This window comes from Sus scrofa, chromosome 1, assembly GCF_000003025.6.
Source record: "Sus scrofa isolate TJ Tabasco breed Duroc chromosome 1, Sscrofa11.1, whole genome shotgun sequence".
Lineage (NCBI taxonomy): Eukaryota > Metazoa > Chordata > Mammalia > Artiodactyla > Suidae > Sus > Sus scrofa.
In genome coordinates this window covers 184,141,088-184,157,651 of record NC_010443.5, presented here as the reverse complement: position 1 = coordinate 184,157,651, position 16,564 = coordinate 184,141,088, and the positions used below count along the sequence as shown (strand labels likewise).

Sequence of the window (16,564 nt, the reverse complement as noted above, 5' to 3'; positions counted from 1 at the left end):
AGCTGGCAGGGGTGCTGGCTTGAAGTAATGATAGTAGCTGCTGTACCCAGTGAGCGAGCTGGGAGGGTGTACCCCCAACTGGTGGGGCTCATGCCCACCCAGGAGCCATCCCAGCAGCTTTCCAGGCCCCTCCCCCAATCCCAGTCTCCACTCACGTTTCTTTTCTTTTTTTTTTTTTTGGTCTTTTTTGTCTTTTTGTTGTTGTTGTTGTTGCTATTTCTTGGGCCGCTCCCGCGGCATATGGAGGTTCCCAGGCTAGGGGTCTAATCGGAGCCGTAGCCACCAGCCTACGCCAGAGCCACAGCAATGCGGGATCCGAGCCGCGTCTGCGACCTACACCACAGCTCACGGCAACGCCGGATCGTTAACCCACTGAGCAAGGGCAGGGACCGAACCCGCAACCTCATGGTTCCTAGTCGGATTCGCTAACCACTGCGCCACGACGGGAACTCCTCCACTCACGTTTCTTCTGGGTGCCAAGGGCATGCCAGCTGGGCCTCCCTGACACCCAGAGCCCCCAAGGCTGGTAGGCAGCGTAGGCCCTGCTGGGACTCTTACTTCACTCCCTCTGCTGCTGGAACCCTCCACAGTGTGTGGCATGGGTCTCCCTGACTGTCTTCTGAGTCTTGCTGGGGAAGGTGTCCTTGCCTACACATCCCAGTCCCCTCAGAAGCAAGACTGCTTTAGCCTTGACTCACCAGGTGTCCCTGGATTCCAGGGGTAGGGGTGGGCAGGGAAAGAGGAGAGGGGGCTTTGCTGGTAAGGAGGCTGCACTAGGGGACCAAGAGTTGCCAGGGTCTCCTCTCGCTCTGTCTTTCCTTGGAGGCTGGTACGTGTCCAGCAAGACGGACTTGCTGTCATGGAACCCGGTGCACAAGGGTGCAATGGGCCAGAATCTCCAAGGCTCCCTTGCAGCAGAGTCTTTTCCTTTCAGCAGGGGCCAGAATGTGAGCAGATCCTTCCTTGGAAAGGGGCCAAAGGAGGGGTTGGTGACTCTGAAGGCTGGAGACAGAGGTCACCTCTCTGCCTCCTTTTAGATGCTTGAGAGACTGAGGCTGTCCCCAAAGGGTCTTGTCTGTCCGGAGCTAACTGCTTACTGGCTGGTGGGACATTCTAACTCTTGAGCTGGAAAGATTTCCATCCTCTGTGAACCTGGGCTTCCAAGCGGTTCATGAGAGCCTCCGGGCCCAGCTCCAGCAAAGGTGTTTAGCGCCTGCCGGTAGGTCTGAGTCATAACTTTGAGTGTTTGTTGCGGCTGTGGAGTCAGGAGGCCCCGGGTTCCATTCCAATGGTGGGGGGCCAGGGTCAGGTGGTACATTAGAGGCAAGTTTGGTGACATCTCTTAAAATCACAAACGCACATATCCTTTGACCCAGCAATTCCACTTGTGCAAAAGCGACGTAAGTGCAAGGAGGTTCACTGTGGTGTATTTGTAATAGGAGAACACAGGTGACACCGAAATGCACATCAATGGGCAGGTTAAATGACCTGTACAATGGACTCCTGAAAAGAATGAGGCAGCTCTTTGCACTTAATGCTACAGAATGACCTGCAGTGATAGCTTTGAGTGAAAAAGGCAAGGTTGAGAAGAGCCTATAGCGTGCTACCTTTAGTGCTGTTAAAAAAGGACTCCTTTTATATGCATAGAATATGTGCAGATAAGTTGCAAGAAACTAACAACAGGTTGTCCTGGTGTGGTGACCTGGGTGGTCAGTGGTGGAAGGGGATGTGCTTTTACTGTGGATTCCTTTGTAGGATTTGTTTTGTGACATTTGTATGCACTGCAAATAAATATTTTAAAATAAAATCTCTGGTATTTATGGGCTGTGTGACTCTGGGCAAGTCACTTACTGGTTCTGAGCCTGGCCTGTTAGATCAGATAAGATTAAAGTCACTGTGAGGACTCATGGATGAGTAAAGCCTTGTGCAGGATGTGGACATAACAGGATTTCAGTGAGAGGAGCTTCCAGGATGGTTTATCAGTTCTGTTTATGTTGTTACCATCAGAAAGCCAGGCTAGAAGAGACGTGACGGGGGAGGACAAGGATGGCTTCTTTCTCATCTTCGTCCTTTTTGTGGCACCTCCATTTAGCACAGAAACGTGAGCCCATCTGCCTTGCGGTGTTGATTTAAGCTGTGCCGGTCCCCTACTGCCTCCCCTGCAAATGTCCGGGCAGCTGAGCTGAGACTGTCCACCAGGGGGCATCAGCTGCCGCGCCACTTCCCCTCTCATTTCTGGAACCACTTCTTGGGCCGTCAGAATGTGACAGGAGATTTGCCAGGGAAAAGGTTTAAGGTGACCTTTTCTTCCTTGTCATGTCCACTGGATACGCTACTTACAGGTTTCTGTTAGGCTTGGGGGATTCTAGTCACCAAGGTGCCACAGGAACTGGCGTAGCACCCCTGGGGTTGGTGGTGTGTGTGCGCGTGTGTGTGTGTGTGCGCGCGCGCGCGTGCGCGCGCGTGCATTTGCAAGGTATACAGACCTGTGTGCATGTGTGCAGGACCCTGGGCTCTGAGTTCCAGGTCAGGTAGCATCTGCCTGGAGGGCGACTGCCCTGAAGCCGCCTCAGGCTTCCCTGCCCCAAGCACGCAGAATGCCTTACTTTCCCAACTCCTATCCCTTCCTGAACCACAACCTCTCCCTGGCCCTTGAATCCCTCCCTTCGTGCCTCCTTGCGGCTTCGTTAACAACCTCAAGACAGGAGAAGGAAGGAACCCCCAAGAGAATTCTACATCCTAGTTCATCACATTCCACTTGCTGGCGGGGGCACGTAGGATTTGTCCACATCCTCTGCTTCCACCCGCCTGCTCACAGCACACACAGACGGGCTAGGGGACATTTCCTCTCATCAGCCTCTTGGTGGCATCATTGGGGGAGCTCACGGTCCCGCTATTTAATTGTCTCTAAGCCCACAGCCATGGTTATAGATTCCAAGGGGGATGAAGAGATGGTCAGTCTATAGGATGCCTGGGTTTACAGGTCCTTCTAGGCTGGGGAGAATGCCGGGAATGGCTCCTAGTTCTAATTTTGTAGCTTATGACTCTTGCCATTGGTTAATGAGGTATTGACCGGACTGCCCTTGGGATTTGTCATAATGATGATAATATTAGCCACTAACACTCAAGATCAACGTTCTAGGTGTTTTGTACACCTCAACTCATTTGATCCTCTGAATAGAGGACTAAATACCTCACCGAGTATGTAGCACACCACTGGCTGTTACCCCTAATTCACCGATGGAGAAGGCACAGAGAAACAGAATAATTTACCCAAGGACACAGAGCTGGGAGAGGCATAGCTGGGAAATGAACTCAGAAAATTGGGCTCTGAAGCCCCAGGGGTTTGAAGCCAGGCTGTTCAGTCTTGCAGCACTTTCTTCAAGCTACCAGATGGGGAGAAATCCCATTTTCAAGGTGAGAGAAGCTAGTGTTTGAAATGGGCACAAAGCTTCCAGTTTCCCAGGATCTTCTCAGCATCCTGGTCAAGGAATACCCTCTTTAGGATAAATATGAAAATGTGCCTGAGTTGGGGTTTAGGGCAGATCTGGGTAGCTGGAGGTCCTTTCCTCTTCAGAGGCTAGGGTCCTGTGGGCAGCTTCTCTGAAGGGGCATCTGGGACTGCAGGACACAGCAGGTGCCTCCGTCAGTGGGGGAGGGGTGGTAGGAAGCACCCCCAGGGGCCCCCCTGGCTGCAGGGAGGGGCTGAGCTGAAGCTTCTTCCCTTCCAACATCCAGTGGAAGTGGGTGGGAGGCCTCTACAGGCACTTCCGCTCTCTAGCACCTGTTCCTTTTTATTTTATTTTTTGAGTCAGTCCCTCAAATGGTCGGATTTGCTGGCTTCCTGCTGGCTCGCCACTGAACCTAGCCTTTGAATGGGAGACTGAGTCAGAGCAGCCTCAAACGTGCCTGAAAGGTGAGAACTACTGCTCAAAAGAGCACTTTTCATAGCATTAAATTCCCCTGCTTTGGAATCTTTGAACCAGAGTGATCCACAGGTTGCCGCCCAGCTGGAGACATATGATAAAAGAAACTGGCCTGCTCAGAGGCCAGAGGGAGCTGACAGAGGAGTTTAACAAAGGTGAGGCTGGGATGGTTCTGAGACCCAGTGATCCCACAGTGTGCTATGGGTGGGACAGGAAGTTACCTGGCCACCTGGGACACCACCTGGTTCCGTGATGCCACTTAAAGCTCCTGCAGACTTTGAGAGCTTGAAGAGAGACAGTGGACCCACATAAAGCCACCAGAGTTTGTGTTTGGCATGGGCCCAGGTGGGGCTGGACACTAGTCAGACAGGGAGCCTAGGCCCTTACCCACCTGGACACCGAGTAGGGTCACACTTTCCCATGGCTGTGAGGAGTGAGGAGAACTTGGGGCCAAGCAGCTGCCCTCCAGAGGGCAGTTTCAGCGGCCCAGGGAAGTGGGGGGTGCACTGAGTCTTGCCTCAATCTTTTTCTTTTTTATAGTTGATATACATTGTTCTGTCACTTTCTGCTGTACAGCAAAGTGCCCCAGTCATACATCTAATACACACTCTTTCTCATATTATCTTTCATCATGTCCCATCATAGCTGGATCCATCACAGTTCCCTGTGTGCTATACAGCAGGACCTCACTGCCTATCCATTCTTACTGTAACAGTTTGCATCTATAGCACCAAACATGAAAGTCCCCCTGACTGCAGCCCCCTCCTGCCTGGAGTCAAGGCCCCTCCTCAGCCCAACTGTGTCCCCAGGTTCTTCTTGGTGTTTGTTTTCTTGCACCAGCTATATTTTAGCTCGATGGGGAACACTCCCCATCACCCTGACGCTGGATGCCCCAGAACACCCTCCTTCCTCCTCCTGTCCAGCTTCACCCACTCTTGCTGCTCCCAGTCTGCCTGGGCCTCTCTGCCACTCCTCTGGAGGAACTAGGAAGAAAGAGTATTTCTTAGGTACCATTGTCATTTACATTTAAAAATACATTTAAAAATGCCTGAGCACTTATTAAGCACCTTTGTACATGATGTGGATTTGATATTTGATCTCAGCTACCTCATTAAATATTTTTTGAAAAAATTTTTTTTTTTCCCAGCCACAGATGGCCAAGGTAGTGGAGAAGAAAGAAAGACCCTGAGCTCAGCTCCTCTCATGGGCACACCCTACTTGCAACCATGTGCAGAACAACCATCGATGAAACAGACCTGGGGGTCACACACCCAGAGGATGAGCCCCCAGAGCATTTGGCTTTGAAGGGCAGCAGGGCTTACTCTGGGGAGTCCCAGAGGGCTGGGGAAAATAGGGACTTCACTCTTAAAGGGCACACACAAAATCTTGCAGGTTCTGAAAGCTTCTGCCCTGGGTCTTTTTTTTTTTTTTTTAACAACCACACCTGTGGCATATGGAGGTTCCCAGGCTAGGGGTTGAATAGGAGCTGTAGCTCCTGGCCTATGCCACAGCCATAGCAATGCCAGATCTGAGCCACATCTGTGACCTACACTGCAGCTTACCACAATTCTGGATCCTTCAACCCACTGAGCGAGGCCAGAGATTGAACCCGCGTCCTCATGGATACTAGTCAGGTTCTTAACCCACTGAGCCACAACAGGAACTCCCACAAGCAATTTGATAGGAGCCAGGATCAGACTTATCTGCTGATCCTGGAGCATCTCCTGGAGAGGCAGGAGGTAACCGCCACTCACCCTGGGGACACAGACACAGCAGCAGCCATTTTGGGGAGCTCATTCTCCCACATGGACTCTGATGCTGGCAAGTGCCATTGTGGAATCCTCCCTCTAGCTTATCAGTCCCAGGACCCAGCCTTGTCCTGGCCCAACATCATATGGGCACCACTACTGGGATGGCTCAGGCCAAGCAACTAACTGGTGGGGACACAGCCCCATCCATCAGCAGACAGGATGCCTTCAGACCTCCTGAGCCCAGAGACACCTCTGGATGTGGCCCTGCCACCAGGGTGTCCAGAATACAGCTCTACCCACCAGTGGGCAGGCACTGGCCCCAGAATCCTCTGGGCCTGACCCACCCCTCTGGGAAGTGAGCTCTAGCCACAAGACCAACTTCAACCACCAGGGGGCAGACATCAGATGCAGGAAAATCACAATCCTGCAGCGTGGGGACCCAGTCTGCCTACCAGCAGGCCAGATCCTACCCAGGGATAAGCTAGGCTCTGGCTCTGCCCACTAGCAGGCCAATACAAGCTTTGAGACACCCCAGACCTAACCCAACTGTGTCAGGAACTACCCGCCCCTCCCCGCCGCCCACTGCCCCAAAGGATTTGGCATAATTTCAGGAAACCCCGGGCCCTGTAACCACACTCCAGGACCTAGCTCTGCCTGCTGGTAGGGTGGCACCAATTCCAGGACCTGGCTTCATTCACCAGTGGGCCAGCGACACCACCACAGACTCTGGACTCTGACTCCACCCACCAGTGAGCCAGCACCTGCGGTTCTGCAGTCAGCTACCTCGTGACTCAATCCCGCCAACCAGAAGCCGGCAGTCTCCGCGCCAGGCAGGGCCTGGCACTCAGTGGAACGCGGGCCAGCCGAGTCTACCCGACCGCCCACATAGCCCATTGCAATGGAAGAACACACGCAGACCTCCTATGGGGACCCCTAGAGAGTTTAACTCAGGTGACGAGAGGCAGGTGTGCTGCTGGCACACACAGAACATTGCCCACAACAGGCCACTTTGCCAAGGTCGGGGAGCATCACCAACCTACCAGATACATAAAAATACAGCAGCCGCTAAGAGACCAGGCACCAATGCCTGCCCTCGCCAACCAGGAGTGAGCACAGCCCGTGAGGAGGCACCAATCAGATGACATGTAAAACAGTGAAGTTAGAATATTTCCTGACACCAAATACAAAAATAAACTCAAAATGGATTCAAGACTAGAAGTTAGAATATTTCCTGACACCAAATACAAAAATAAACTCAAAATGGATTCAAGACTAAATTTAACACTAGAAACCATAAAACCCCTAGAAGAAAACATACGCAGAAAGCTCTTTGACATATATCACAGTAATTTTCTTTTGTAAAATAAAGTAACATTTTATTTTTTTTCTTTTTTGGCTGCACCTGTGACCCATGGAAGTTCCCCAGCCAGAGATCGAATCCAAGCCACAGCTCCAGATCCTTAACCTACTGTACCAGGCTGCAGAATCGAACAGATGCAAACAGAGACAAGCCAGATCATTAATCCACTGCATCATGGTGGGAAGCTTTTTTTTTTTTTTTTTTTTTTTTTTTGTCTTTTTAGAGCTGCACTCATGGCATATGGAGATTCCCAGGCTAGGGGTGGAATCTGAGCTGTAGCTGCCAGCCTATGCCATAGCATCGCTGGATCTGAGGTGCATCTGCGAACTACACCACAGCTCACAGCAATGCCAGATCCTTAACCCACTGAGCAAGGCCAGAGACTGAACCCACATCCTCATGGATAGTAGTAGGATTCATTAACCACTAGCCATGATAGGAACTCCCTGGAACTCTCTCTCTCTCTCTCTCTTTTTTAAAATTTATCTCCTAAGGGAAATAAACGCAAAATAAACAAATGAGACCTAATTAAAAGCTTTTGCACAGCAAACTATCAGCAAAATGAAAAGACAATCTACTGAATGGCAGAAAATTTTTGCAAATGATATGACCAATAATAGGTTAATATCCAAGATACATAAACAGCCCATACAATTCAACATTAAGAAAACAAATGACCTGATTAAAAAATGGGCGGAAGACCTGAACAAACATTTTCTCAAAGACCACATGCAGGTGGTTAACAGGCACATGAAAAAATACTCAACATCACTAATCATCAGAGAAAGGCAAATTAAAACCACAATGAGATGTCACCTCAAACCTGTCAGAATGGCTATCATCAAAAAGAACACAAAAGTTGGCAAGGATGTGGAGAAAAGGGAACCCTCATATACTGTAGAGGATGTGAATTGGTGCAGCTACTGTGTAAAACAGTATGGAGGTTTGTTAAAAAACTGAAAATAGAACTTCCATATGACCCAGCATTTCCACTTCTGGGTGTATATCCAAAAAAGTGCCCCAAAACACTAATTCAAAAAGATACATGCACCCCAATGTTCATAGCAGCCTTATTTACAGTTGGCAAAATAAGGAAGCAACCTAAGTGTCTATCAACATATGAATGGATAAAGAAGATGTGGTAATATACACACTCAATATCACTTATAAATGAAATCTAAAAAATACAACAAACTAGTGAATATAACAGAAAAGAAACAGACTCACAGATACAGAGAACAAAACAGTGGTTACTGGCGAGAAGAGGAAAGTGAGAAGGGGGAATATAGGGGTAGAGGCTTAAGAGGTACAGGCTATTAGGTATAAAATAAGCTTCAAGGATATATTGTACAACACATGGAATTTGGCCAGTATTTTAGAATAACATAAATGGAGTGTAACCTCAAAAGTCATGAACCGCTGTGTTGTAACCTGTAGTTTATACATCAACTGTATTTCAATAAAATTTCCCCAATCCCCCAAGAGTTGGGAATTTGCCAGACGGGACGCTAGGACCTCACCCACCTTGGCACAGGGTAGGGTTGCAACTCGTAGCTCCCTTGAAGTCAGAGGTGGCCATGTGACTCGCTTTGGCCCACGAAGCATAAGCCAAAATCACCCTTCTGGTGGAAGCCTCGTCCTCCTCCTCCTCTGCCGAGGCAAACACCAACGCTCCAAGTGGTGACAGTGATGTCAGCCTCAGTTCTGCAGTGAGCTCTGTGGAGCAGAAGCCCCAGCTGGCCTGGAATGGACATGCAGCCCAGGGAGAAAAAAGTCTGTTGTTTTTTAAGCCCCTGGAGTTTGGGGAGCATCTGTTGGTGCAGCATAATCTCACTTACGCTGACAGATACATGGATAATCAGATTGATGAATTCTGGCTGATGGGTCCCTCAGCTAATGTGTTATGTATTGCAAGCAACAATATTCATTAACCTAATTAAAGTACACGTAAATTCCCAAATTGAGTCTCTGTGGTCGGCACTGCAAGCGCCATTACCAGTTAGTGAGGGGAGACACTTGGGAAGTGGCCCTGAGCTTGCTGAAACCCCACCACTTAGGCAGCCCGCCCAAGCTTAGAAGATTCCCAGAGGTAGGGCCGGGGAAATACATTACTGATAAGATCAGGGCTTGTTCTGAGTTCTCTAACGACCCAATGAAATCAGCTGCCTTTCACCCTCATCTATTAAAGAGGCAGAAGCATAGTACCGTCGCAGACCTCTTCGGTAAAAGAGGAGAAACTAGCCTCGTCCCTTTAATTCATGGGTCTTGCCCTGTGCCGCATGTTAGAATCACCTGGAATCTTAAAATCTTGATGCCTGCTGGGGCCATGTCCCCAAGCAGACTCAGGCTAACCAAGTCAGAGTCTTTGGTGGTTGGATCAGCATCAGCAGCTGGGAAAGCACCCCAGGTGATTGTGTGTGCCAGGCTGAGCACCACAGCCACAAATGCTCCTCTTCCTCCAATGCAGGTCATATTATTATTATTATTACTATTATTTTTATGGCTGCCCCTGTGGCATATGAAATTTCCTGGGCCAGAGCTTGAATCTGAGCTGCAGCTGTAACCTACACACAGCTGTGGCAATGTCAGATCCTTTAACCCACTGCACCAGGCTGGGGATTGAACCTGTACCTCTACAGCGACCTAAGCTGCTGCCGTTGGATTCTTAACCCACTGCGCCACTGTGAGAACTCCAACATGGGTCATATTTTAACCGCTGTTTGGGGCAGTCATTTTGTAGAATTCTCCTGCCTACCTGTAGCCTTGTGTCCCAGGCTGTATCAGATGTTGGAAGGAAAAGCCCTGGAGAGTCACCGCAGCCCCCTAAGTGTGAGCGCTTACCTGCAAAGGTCTCAGCCTAAGAGCCGGCCATCCGCTTTTGGCAGGATGTGAGGGTAGACAGACCTGGACTTGAGGCCCTGCCTTGCTCTTCCCCATAACTTCTCTGTGACCTTGGACAAGTTGCTTGACATGTCTGAGCCTCAGTTTCTCCACCTGCAACATGGGGATAATCCTAAATACCAACCTTGCCGGCTTAGCACAATAGTCTTGCATGACCATGAGCTAGTTGTTCTTTCCGCCAGGTGACTTGTCTTGAAAAATGAGGTAGGTTAAGTAATATAACAAATTCCATCTGCTGCCCTTACCCCAGGTCTTTCTTTTGCTGGGAAATGGAACCTCAATTCCCCAGCTGCCCCAGCCAGAAATTGGGGAGGCATTCTGGACTCTTCAGTCTCTGCCTCAATCCTCACATCCATTCCATCATTAGCCATGATGCCGCTGCCTGCTAAGAATCTCACAGATCCACCCGGGTCTTCCATCCCTCCTGTGACTCCCTCAAGCTTGTGCCGTCTTTCCCCAGCACCACTTTGCCCACTCCTTGAATTCATTTCCCAAAATGTCGTCAGAGTGATCTTTTAAAAATATAAACCTCCCTGTTAGGTGTTAGAGCAGGTTTTTAAGTTGTAATAATTAAAACAATGGGGGTTCTGGTGGATGAATTGGAAAACATATCAATGGAAAGAAAAATAGGAAGTCCAGAAATAGACCTAAATACAACCTAGAGGAAGTTGGTATATTACAAAAGCAGCGTTTCGAATCAGTGGAGAAAAGATAGATGATTCAATAAACAGCAGAAGCACAACTGGATGGCCATCTTAGCATAGAAATAAAATTGGATCCACACCTCATTCTTTACACAAGGAATGGTTCAAAGATATAAATGTAAAAAAAGTGAATCCATAACAGTACCAGAGGAAAACATAGTACATCTCAAAGGAGAGAAGGCCTCTTAAAACAAGATTCAAAATCCAGAAGCCGAAAAAAATCAAGAAATGTGACTACCTTAAAAAAGTCTCTATGGAAACAATCACCATAGACAAAATAAAAAGATAAACTAGGAAAAACATTTTAACTCATATCACAGACCAAAGGTCATTTGCACAATATACAATGAACTTTACCAATTATTAGAAAAAGACAAACAACCTGACAGTAAAATGGGCAAATATATGGATAGACTGTTTATAAAGGAAATTACAAATGACTATTAAATGTATAAAAATATGCTCAACCTCGCTCCAGTAAAAGAAATGGAAATAAAAAGGACATCCATTATTTTTCACCTGTTAGATTGGAAAATATTTTAAAAATTGGTGACACAGGAATTGAGAGATGGGGTAGATACAGCACAGTCATCCATTGCTGCTGGAAGTATAACTCTATGCATGGAAGGCAACTTGGGAAAAACTGGCAAAATAACATATGATACCTGTGATGGTTAGTTTCATTTGTCAACTTGGCAAGGCTCTAGTACCCAGTTATTTAATCAAACACTAATCTAGGTGTTGCTGTGAAGGTATTTTGTAGACGTAGTTAATATCATAGTCAGTTGACATCAGGTAAAGGAGATTACCCCTGATGATGTAGGTGGGCCTCATGCCATGGGTTGAAGGTCTTAAGAGCAAAAACTGGTTTTCAGAGGGAGAAACTCTGCCTCAAGACTTAAGCATCAAATTCTACCTGTTTCCAGCCTGCTGGCCTTCCTTAGAGATTTCAGACTTACCAGCCCTTGCAATTGAGTAATTCCTTAAAATAAGCCCCTCATTATCTATCTATCTATCTATCTATCTATCATCTATCTACCTGTCTTTATATCTATCCATCCGTCCATTTATCAATCTGTAATCTGTCTAACTGGTTTCTCTGGAGAACACTGACTGATCTAACACCCTTTAATCTAGCAATTGCGCTTTCCTGCTTGTGGGAATGCTCGCACATATGTGAAATGACCCATGGACGATGAATTCCATCATTGCAGCCTCTTTATGGGAAAGAATGGAGGCAGCTCAAGTGCCCGTGAGCACTGGGAGAGTGGAGAAGACAGCTAGCAAAGGCAAGCCCAGCTCAGTCATTGTGTGTGAGGAACCATGTATCGGTTTCCAAAACTGATTTAAGTGGAAAAAGGGAAATACCACACAATGATGAACAGCGTGCACAGTGATCTTTTGTGCGTAAAAGGAAGAAATACATCAATGTTTATGAATGTATAAAATATCTCTTTTTTTTGCTTTTATTTATTTATTTTTGCTTTTTAGGGCCGAACCGGCAGCATATGTAGCTGCCAGTCTATGCCACATCCACAGTCACAGCAACTCGGGATCCAAGCCGCGTCTGCGACCTACACCACGACTCATAGTGACGCCAGATCCTTAACCCACTGAGCAAGGCCAGAGATAGAACCCACAGCCTCATGGTTCCTAATCAGATTTGTTTCTGCTGCACAACAATGGGAACTCCTGGCTTTTATTTTTTAGGGCTACATCCTAGGCATATGGAAGTTCCCAGGCTAGGGGGCGAATCAGAGCTGCAGCTGCCAGTCTACACCACAGTCACAGCAACACGGGATCTGAGCTGTTTCTGCGACCTCCACCACAGCTCATGGCAATGCCAGATCCCTAACCCACTGAGCGAAGCCAGGGATCAAACCCGCATCCTCATGGATACTAGTCAGATTTGTTATTGTTAAGCCACAACGGGAACTCCAATAAGTGTATATAATACCTCTTGGTAGCTAAACAAGAAACTAACTCTGAGTGCCTCCAGTCAGGGGACTGCATGACTGGGGCTGGGGGCAGGAGGGAGACTTTTTGTTTACATTCTTTGTTCTACAAAGCAAGAAAACTTATATCTGATCCTTTTGCTTGAAGACAGGGGCAACTTATCTAAAGGTCTTAAGGCAGAGTCCACACATTTTACCAAGGTTGACGACGCCTTTTATGGCCCTGCCGTGGACTCCATCCCATCCCCGGCCCCTAACCCCCACCACTCCCCAGTCTCCATTCCAGGTGTATGTTTACTTTTTCTCTTTTCCTTTTTAGAGCCACACCCATGGCATATGGAATTTCCCAGGCTAGGGGTCTAACTGGAGCTGCAGCTGCTGTCCTACACCACAGCCGCAGCAACGCCAGATCTGAGCCAGGTCTGTGACCTACACCACAGCTCACAGCAACCATGGTCTTTATTCCTGAGTGAGGCTAGGGATCGAGCCCACATCCTTATGGACACTATGTTGGATTCTTAACCCAATGAACCACAATGGGACCTCTCACGTTTACTGATTTCAGCTCCTCAGACTCACACACTCTCTCTTGTCCCTAAACCTGGGATGCCCTCAGGCTCTCTCCAAGAACTCCTATTTTTTCCTCGGGGTGGCTCCCTCCCTTCAGAGGAAGCTGGGCGGGTTGGCAGGTGTTTCGACGCCCGGACTGATGGGAGGAGTGCCAGCAGCTCTTACTTACCCCCCTCCCATGCCCTCCAGTGGACACCCTGAGCCCTGGGCTCATGTCATTCAGGCTAAGAGACTGACCCCCAGGGGACCTGTTGGGACATCTCAACTTTTCTCTTGTTGGCATAGGACAGACGACCCACTGTTACTGGAGTTCAGCTACTGGGTCCAGAAGGAACTTGGCACTTGTCCCCCATAAGGTGTCTCTGTCTCCAGACCTGCAGCTGGCCAGCACCTACCTGGCACCCAGGAAACCCTGTTGCATGAGGAAAACAGCAAACCCGGGGCCACACTCTGAAGTCTTTCTTGGAGGACGGGTTGGATGTGAACACTACAGCAGGTGAATGAGGGCTTCATTTTTGTGTTTTAGGAGAGCAAAGTTGAGTAGGTTAGGTAATGAAGTCATCCAGACCCCAGAGCACGGGAACCGGAGCAAGCAGGCAGGGTGTGCGCTCTCTGCTCCGAGTCGGACATGCGCGCTGGGTAGTGGAGGGAGGGAAAGGATGTCATGTATGCATTTTATTTCTCTCATCCACCATTTGCTGTCTTGGGACATATTCCATCTTGGATGAGGAACAGGGTCATAGGTCAATGCCAAAAGTGACTCAGTCAGGTCCAAGTACTGGAAATCCATGTTTAGCTTTTCCCTGGAGAACAGATATAGGATAAGCTTAACAGAAAGCAAAGCGGAGGGAGAGGTTCCATTGGACAGATTGGATCATGGGGTTTTGTAGGTTCATCTGACTTCACTCCTGTGTCTGTTGGCATTTTATGGCATGGAAAACTGGAACAAGCTCCCAGGATGTTGGTGCAAACAGGGACACCCTGTCCTGGCTGTGGTCCCTACAGGGAGGTTTAACTGGAATTTCTCCACTGTCTTGAGTTCAGTAGCTCTAGTGGGACCATTTCACTCACCAAAGCTCCAATTTTGCTTCTCCTGGATTGGGCTTAAAAACATAAAACCTCAGAAAAAAATTGTGGAACACACCATTTAAAAACATGCGCTATGAGTCAAATGTAAATACAAAGCTGTCTTTTTATAAAGTCTGAGTTTTATAAGGTTGCCAAAATGTTTCTCTGTCAGTTTTAAAAATTGAAGTAGAAGCCACTGAAGAGTGAAAAATATTCCATGGAGGAGATTCTCAGACACCGAATGGCCAGGTTTATGTCACAGAGAAGTCACTGTGTATGCACAAGAGCCCCTGGGGCAAGGCTGGTGAGCCGATGCCCAGGAGGACACGGAAAGATCACATGCTCCAGTGGAGCCCTGCAGTCATAACTGAGACGTAGTACTGACATTTGCCAAAGTTTCCAACCTGCCAGGCACCCCGTTTCCTACTTCCTGTTTGTACCTGTGTCCCAAACACATGGATAGACCCCCACAAAGAGGAGCCAGCCTCCAGTCTCAAGCCATCTGGGCCAGAACTGAGAGTGGGGAACTTGAGGACCACGGTCTCAGGGTTGCCATGGAAACAGTGCCCTTTGACCCATTTCCAAAGGCCCTAACCTCCCGGTGCCTCTGGACCTTCCTCTTCCTTCCCTTTTTCAAGTACTTCGTGTTCAGCTCTTAGAAATATTCAGTGAACAAAGCACTGGCCATACTTGAGCCAACTTCCAGACACCCCAAGACCTGATGGTCACTGCTCTGCTGTATTGCAGGCATTGTTGGCCCCGGGTGAGGGCAGATGTTGGCGTCAGGATTTCTACTGTCACATCCTGAGGGGAACCTCTCAGGCTGATCTGCAGGCTGACCCCAGAACTTAGGGACCCAGAATAGAAGTCGTTTTTAGCAATTTGACAGAATATTTTTTTCTTTTGAATCCAGTGCAAGATTGGGGTATTGTAATTTTTTTCTTGTATTTATTTTACAGAAACAATTGGACTGTGTGGGTTGGAAGTAAACAGCTACCCCTACAACTAAAATTCGTAGGTGGTTTGAGAAGCACTGAATGAGCTAGGCCACCCCTACAGTGGAGGATCCAGAGGCTGAAGTGCCCAGGGAAGGGGTGGTAGTTTTCAAGTTTTGCGATGTGTGGATAGAAACTAGATGATGGGAGTGCCTGTAAAGCCTGTGGAACAGTTTCTGTGAGGTGGGTGCTGTGTTCCACGTGCTAGCATGGCCCACCGGGAAGGGGGACCTGGACAAGGTGTGGATGGCCAGACCCACCCAGACTGTTCACCTTTCCAGAGTCAGATCAGGTTCTGGTTATAGATGAGATTTTCACTACCCTCGGGGTCCTCCCTTTAGCCTATGGGGACAAATAGGTCTTGGGCTGGTCTTGAGTCAGGGCCACATATAGATGTAGTGTCTGTTCAAGGGGCCAAACCAAGGTAGGTTCACAGAAGTTTGCGATTCCCTCTTCCCGCCCTTCTCACGGGCCTGTAGACTATGGGTTGATTGTACCCATCAGTGCTCTGTCTGCGTTCCTGGCTCAAACCTCAGCCTCCTCCAAGGAAGTGTGCTATAGAGCTGTTTACCCCCTGGCCACCTTTTTTTCTTTTGCTTTTTAGGGCCTCACCCACAGCAGCCTATGGAAGTTCCCAGGCTAGGGGTTGAATGTGAGCTACAGCTTTGAGCCTACACCACAGATACAGCAACATGGGATCCGAGCCGCGTCTGCGACCAACACGCAGTTCACGGGGATGCCGGATCCTTAACCCACTGAGCGAGGCCAGGAATCGAACCCGAATGCTCATGGGATACTAGTCAGATTCCTTACAACTGTGCCAAAATGGGAACTCCCCACCCCCTTTGCATAAAGGCAATTTGATCTCTTGTTGGGAGGGGCTGTTAGGGGAGTCCTAAAAGCTTTACTATGTGAGTAAGCTTTCCTCCAGGGCTGAATATTCCGTTACAGAGACGACTGACAGAAAGCTACAGCTTTGCTGAGAAAAACTGCTAACTAACCCTCTATGGTCCCTCTAATCTCACAACTCTCCTATCTTCCCTCATTCTACACATTGCAAAAGTGAGGCTCGACTTTTCTTATACACGATCTCTTCAGAACACTCAGAGTCACACACTGAGATATAGCTCATTTGGGTTATGGGAATTTCACTTTAGGAGGAAGTCTATTTAATGTCTCAGTTTACAAGGTATTTCTTCATGCTCCCAGGGATCATTTTGGATTTTTTTCCAGTCTCTTGAGCAGCTTGAGCCTGGTGCAAAGGGAGTAACCATGTGGTCACTGTCACAATGTTAAACTGTGGTTGCCTCAGAGAAATCTTGAGTTGCTAGGTT

General features: G+C 48.4%; 1 long non-coding RNA gene across 4 annotated transcripts in view; it reads right to left on the bottom strand.

Annotated features, from left to right (window-relative positions):
* Positions 1-9,502, bottom strand: part of LOC106509117 — a 72,271-nt gene extending 62,769 nt beyond the window's left edge. For all 4 annotated transcript variants that reach the window (XR_002346956.1, XR_002346957.1, XR_002346953.1 and 1 more), the window contains exon 1: positions 8,562-9,502. This is a non-coding gene — a long non-coding RNA (uncharacterized LOC106509117). The remainder of the gene's footprint in view (positions 1-8,561) is intronic.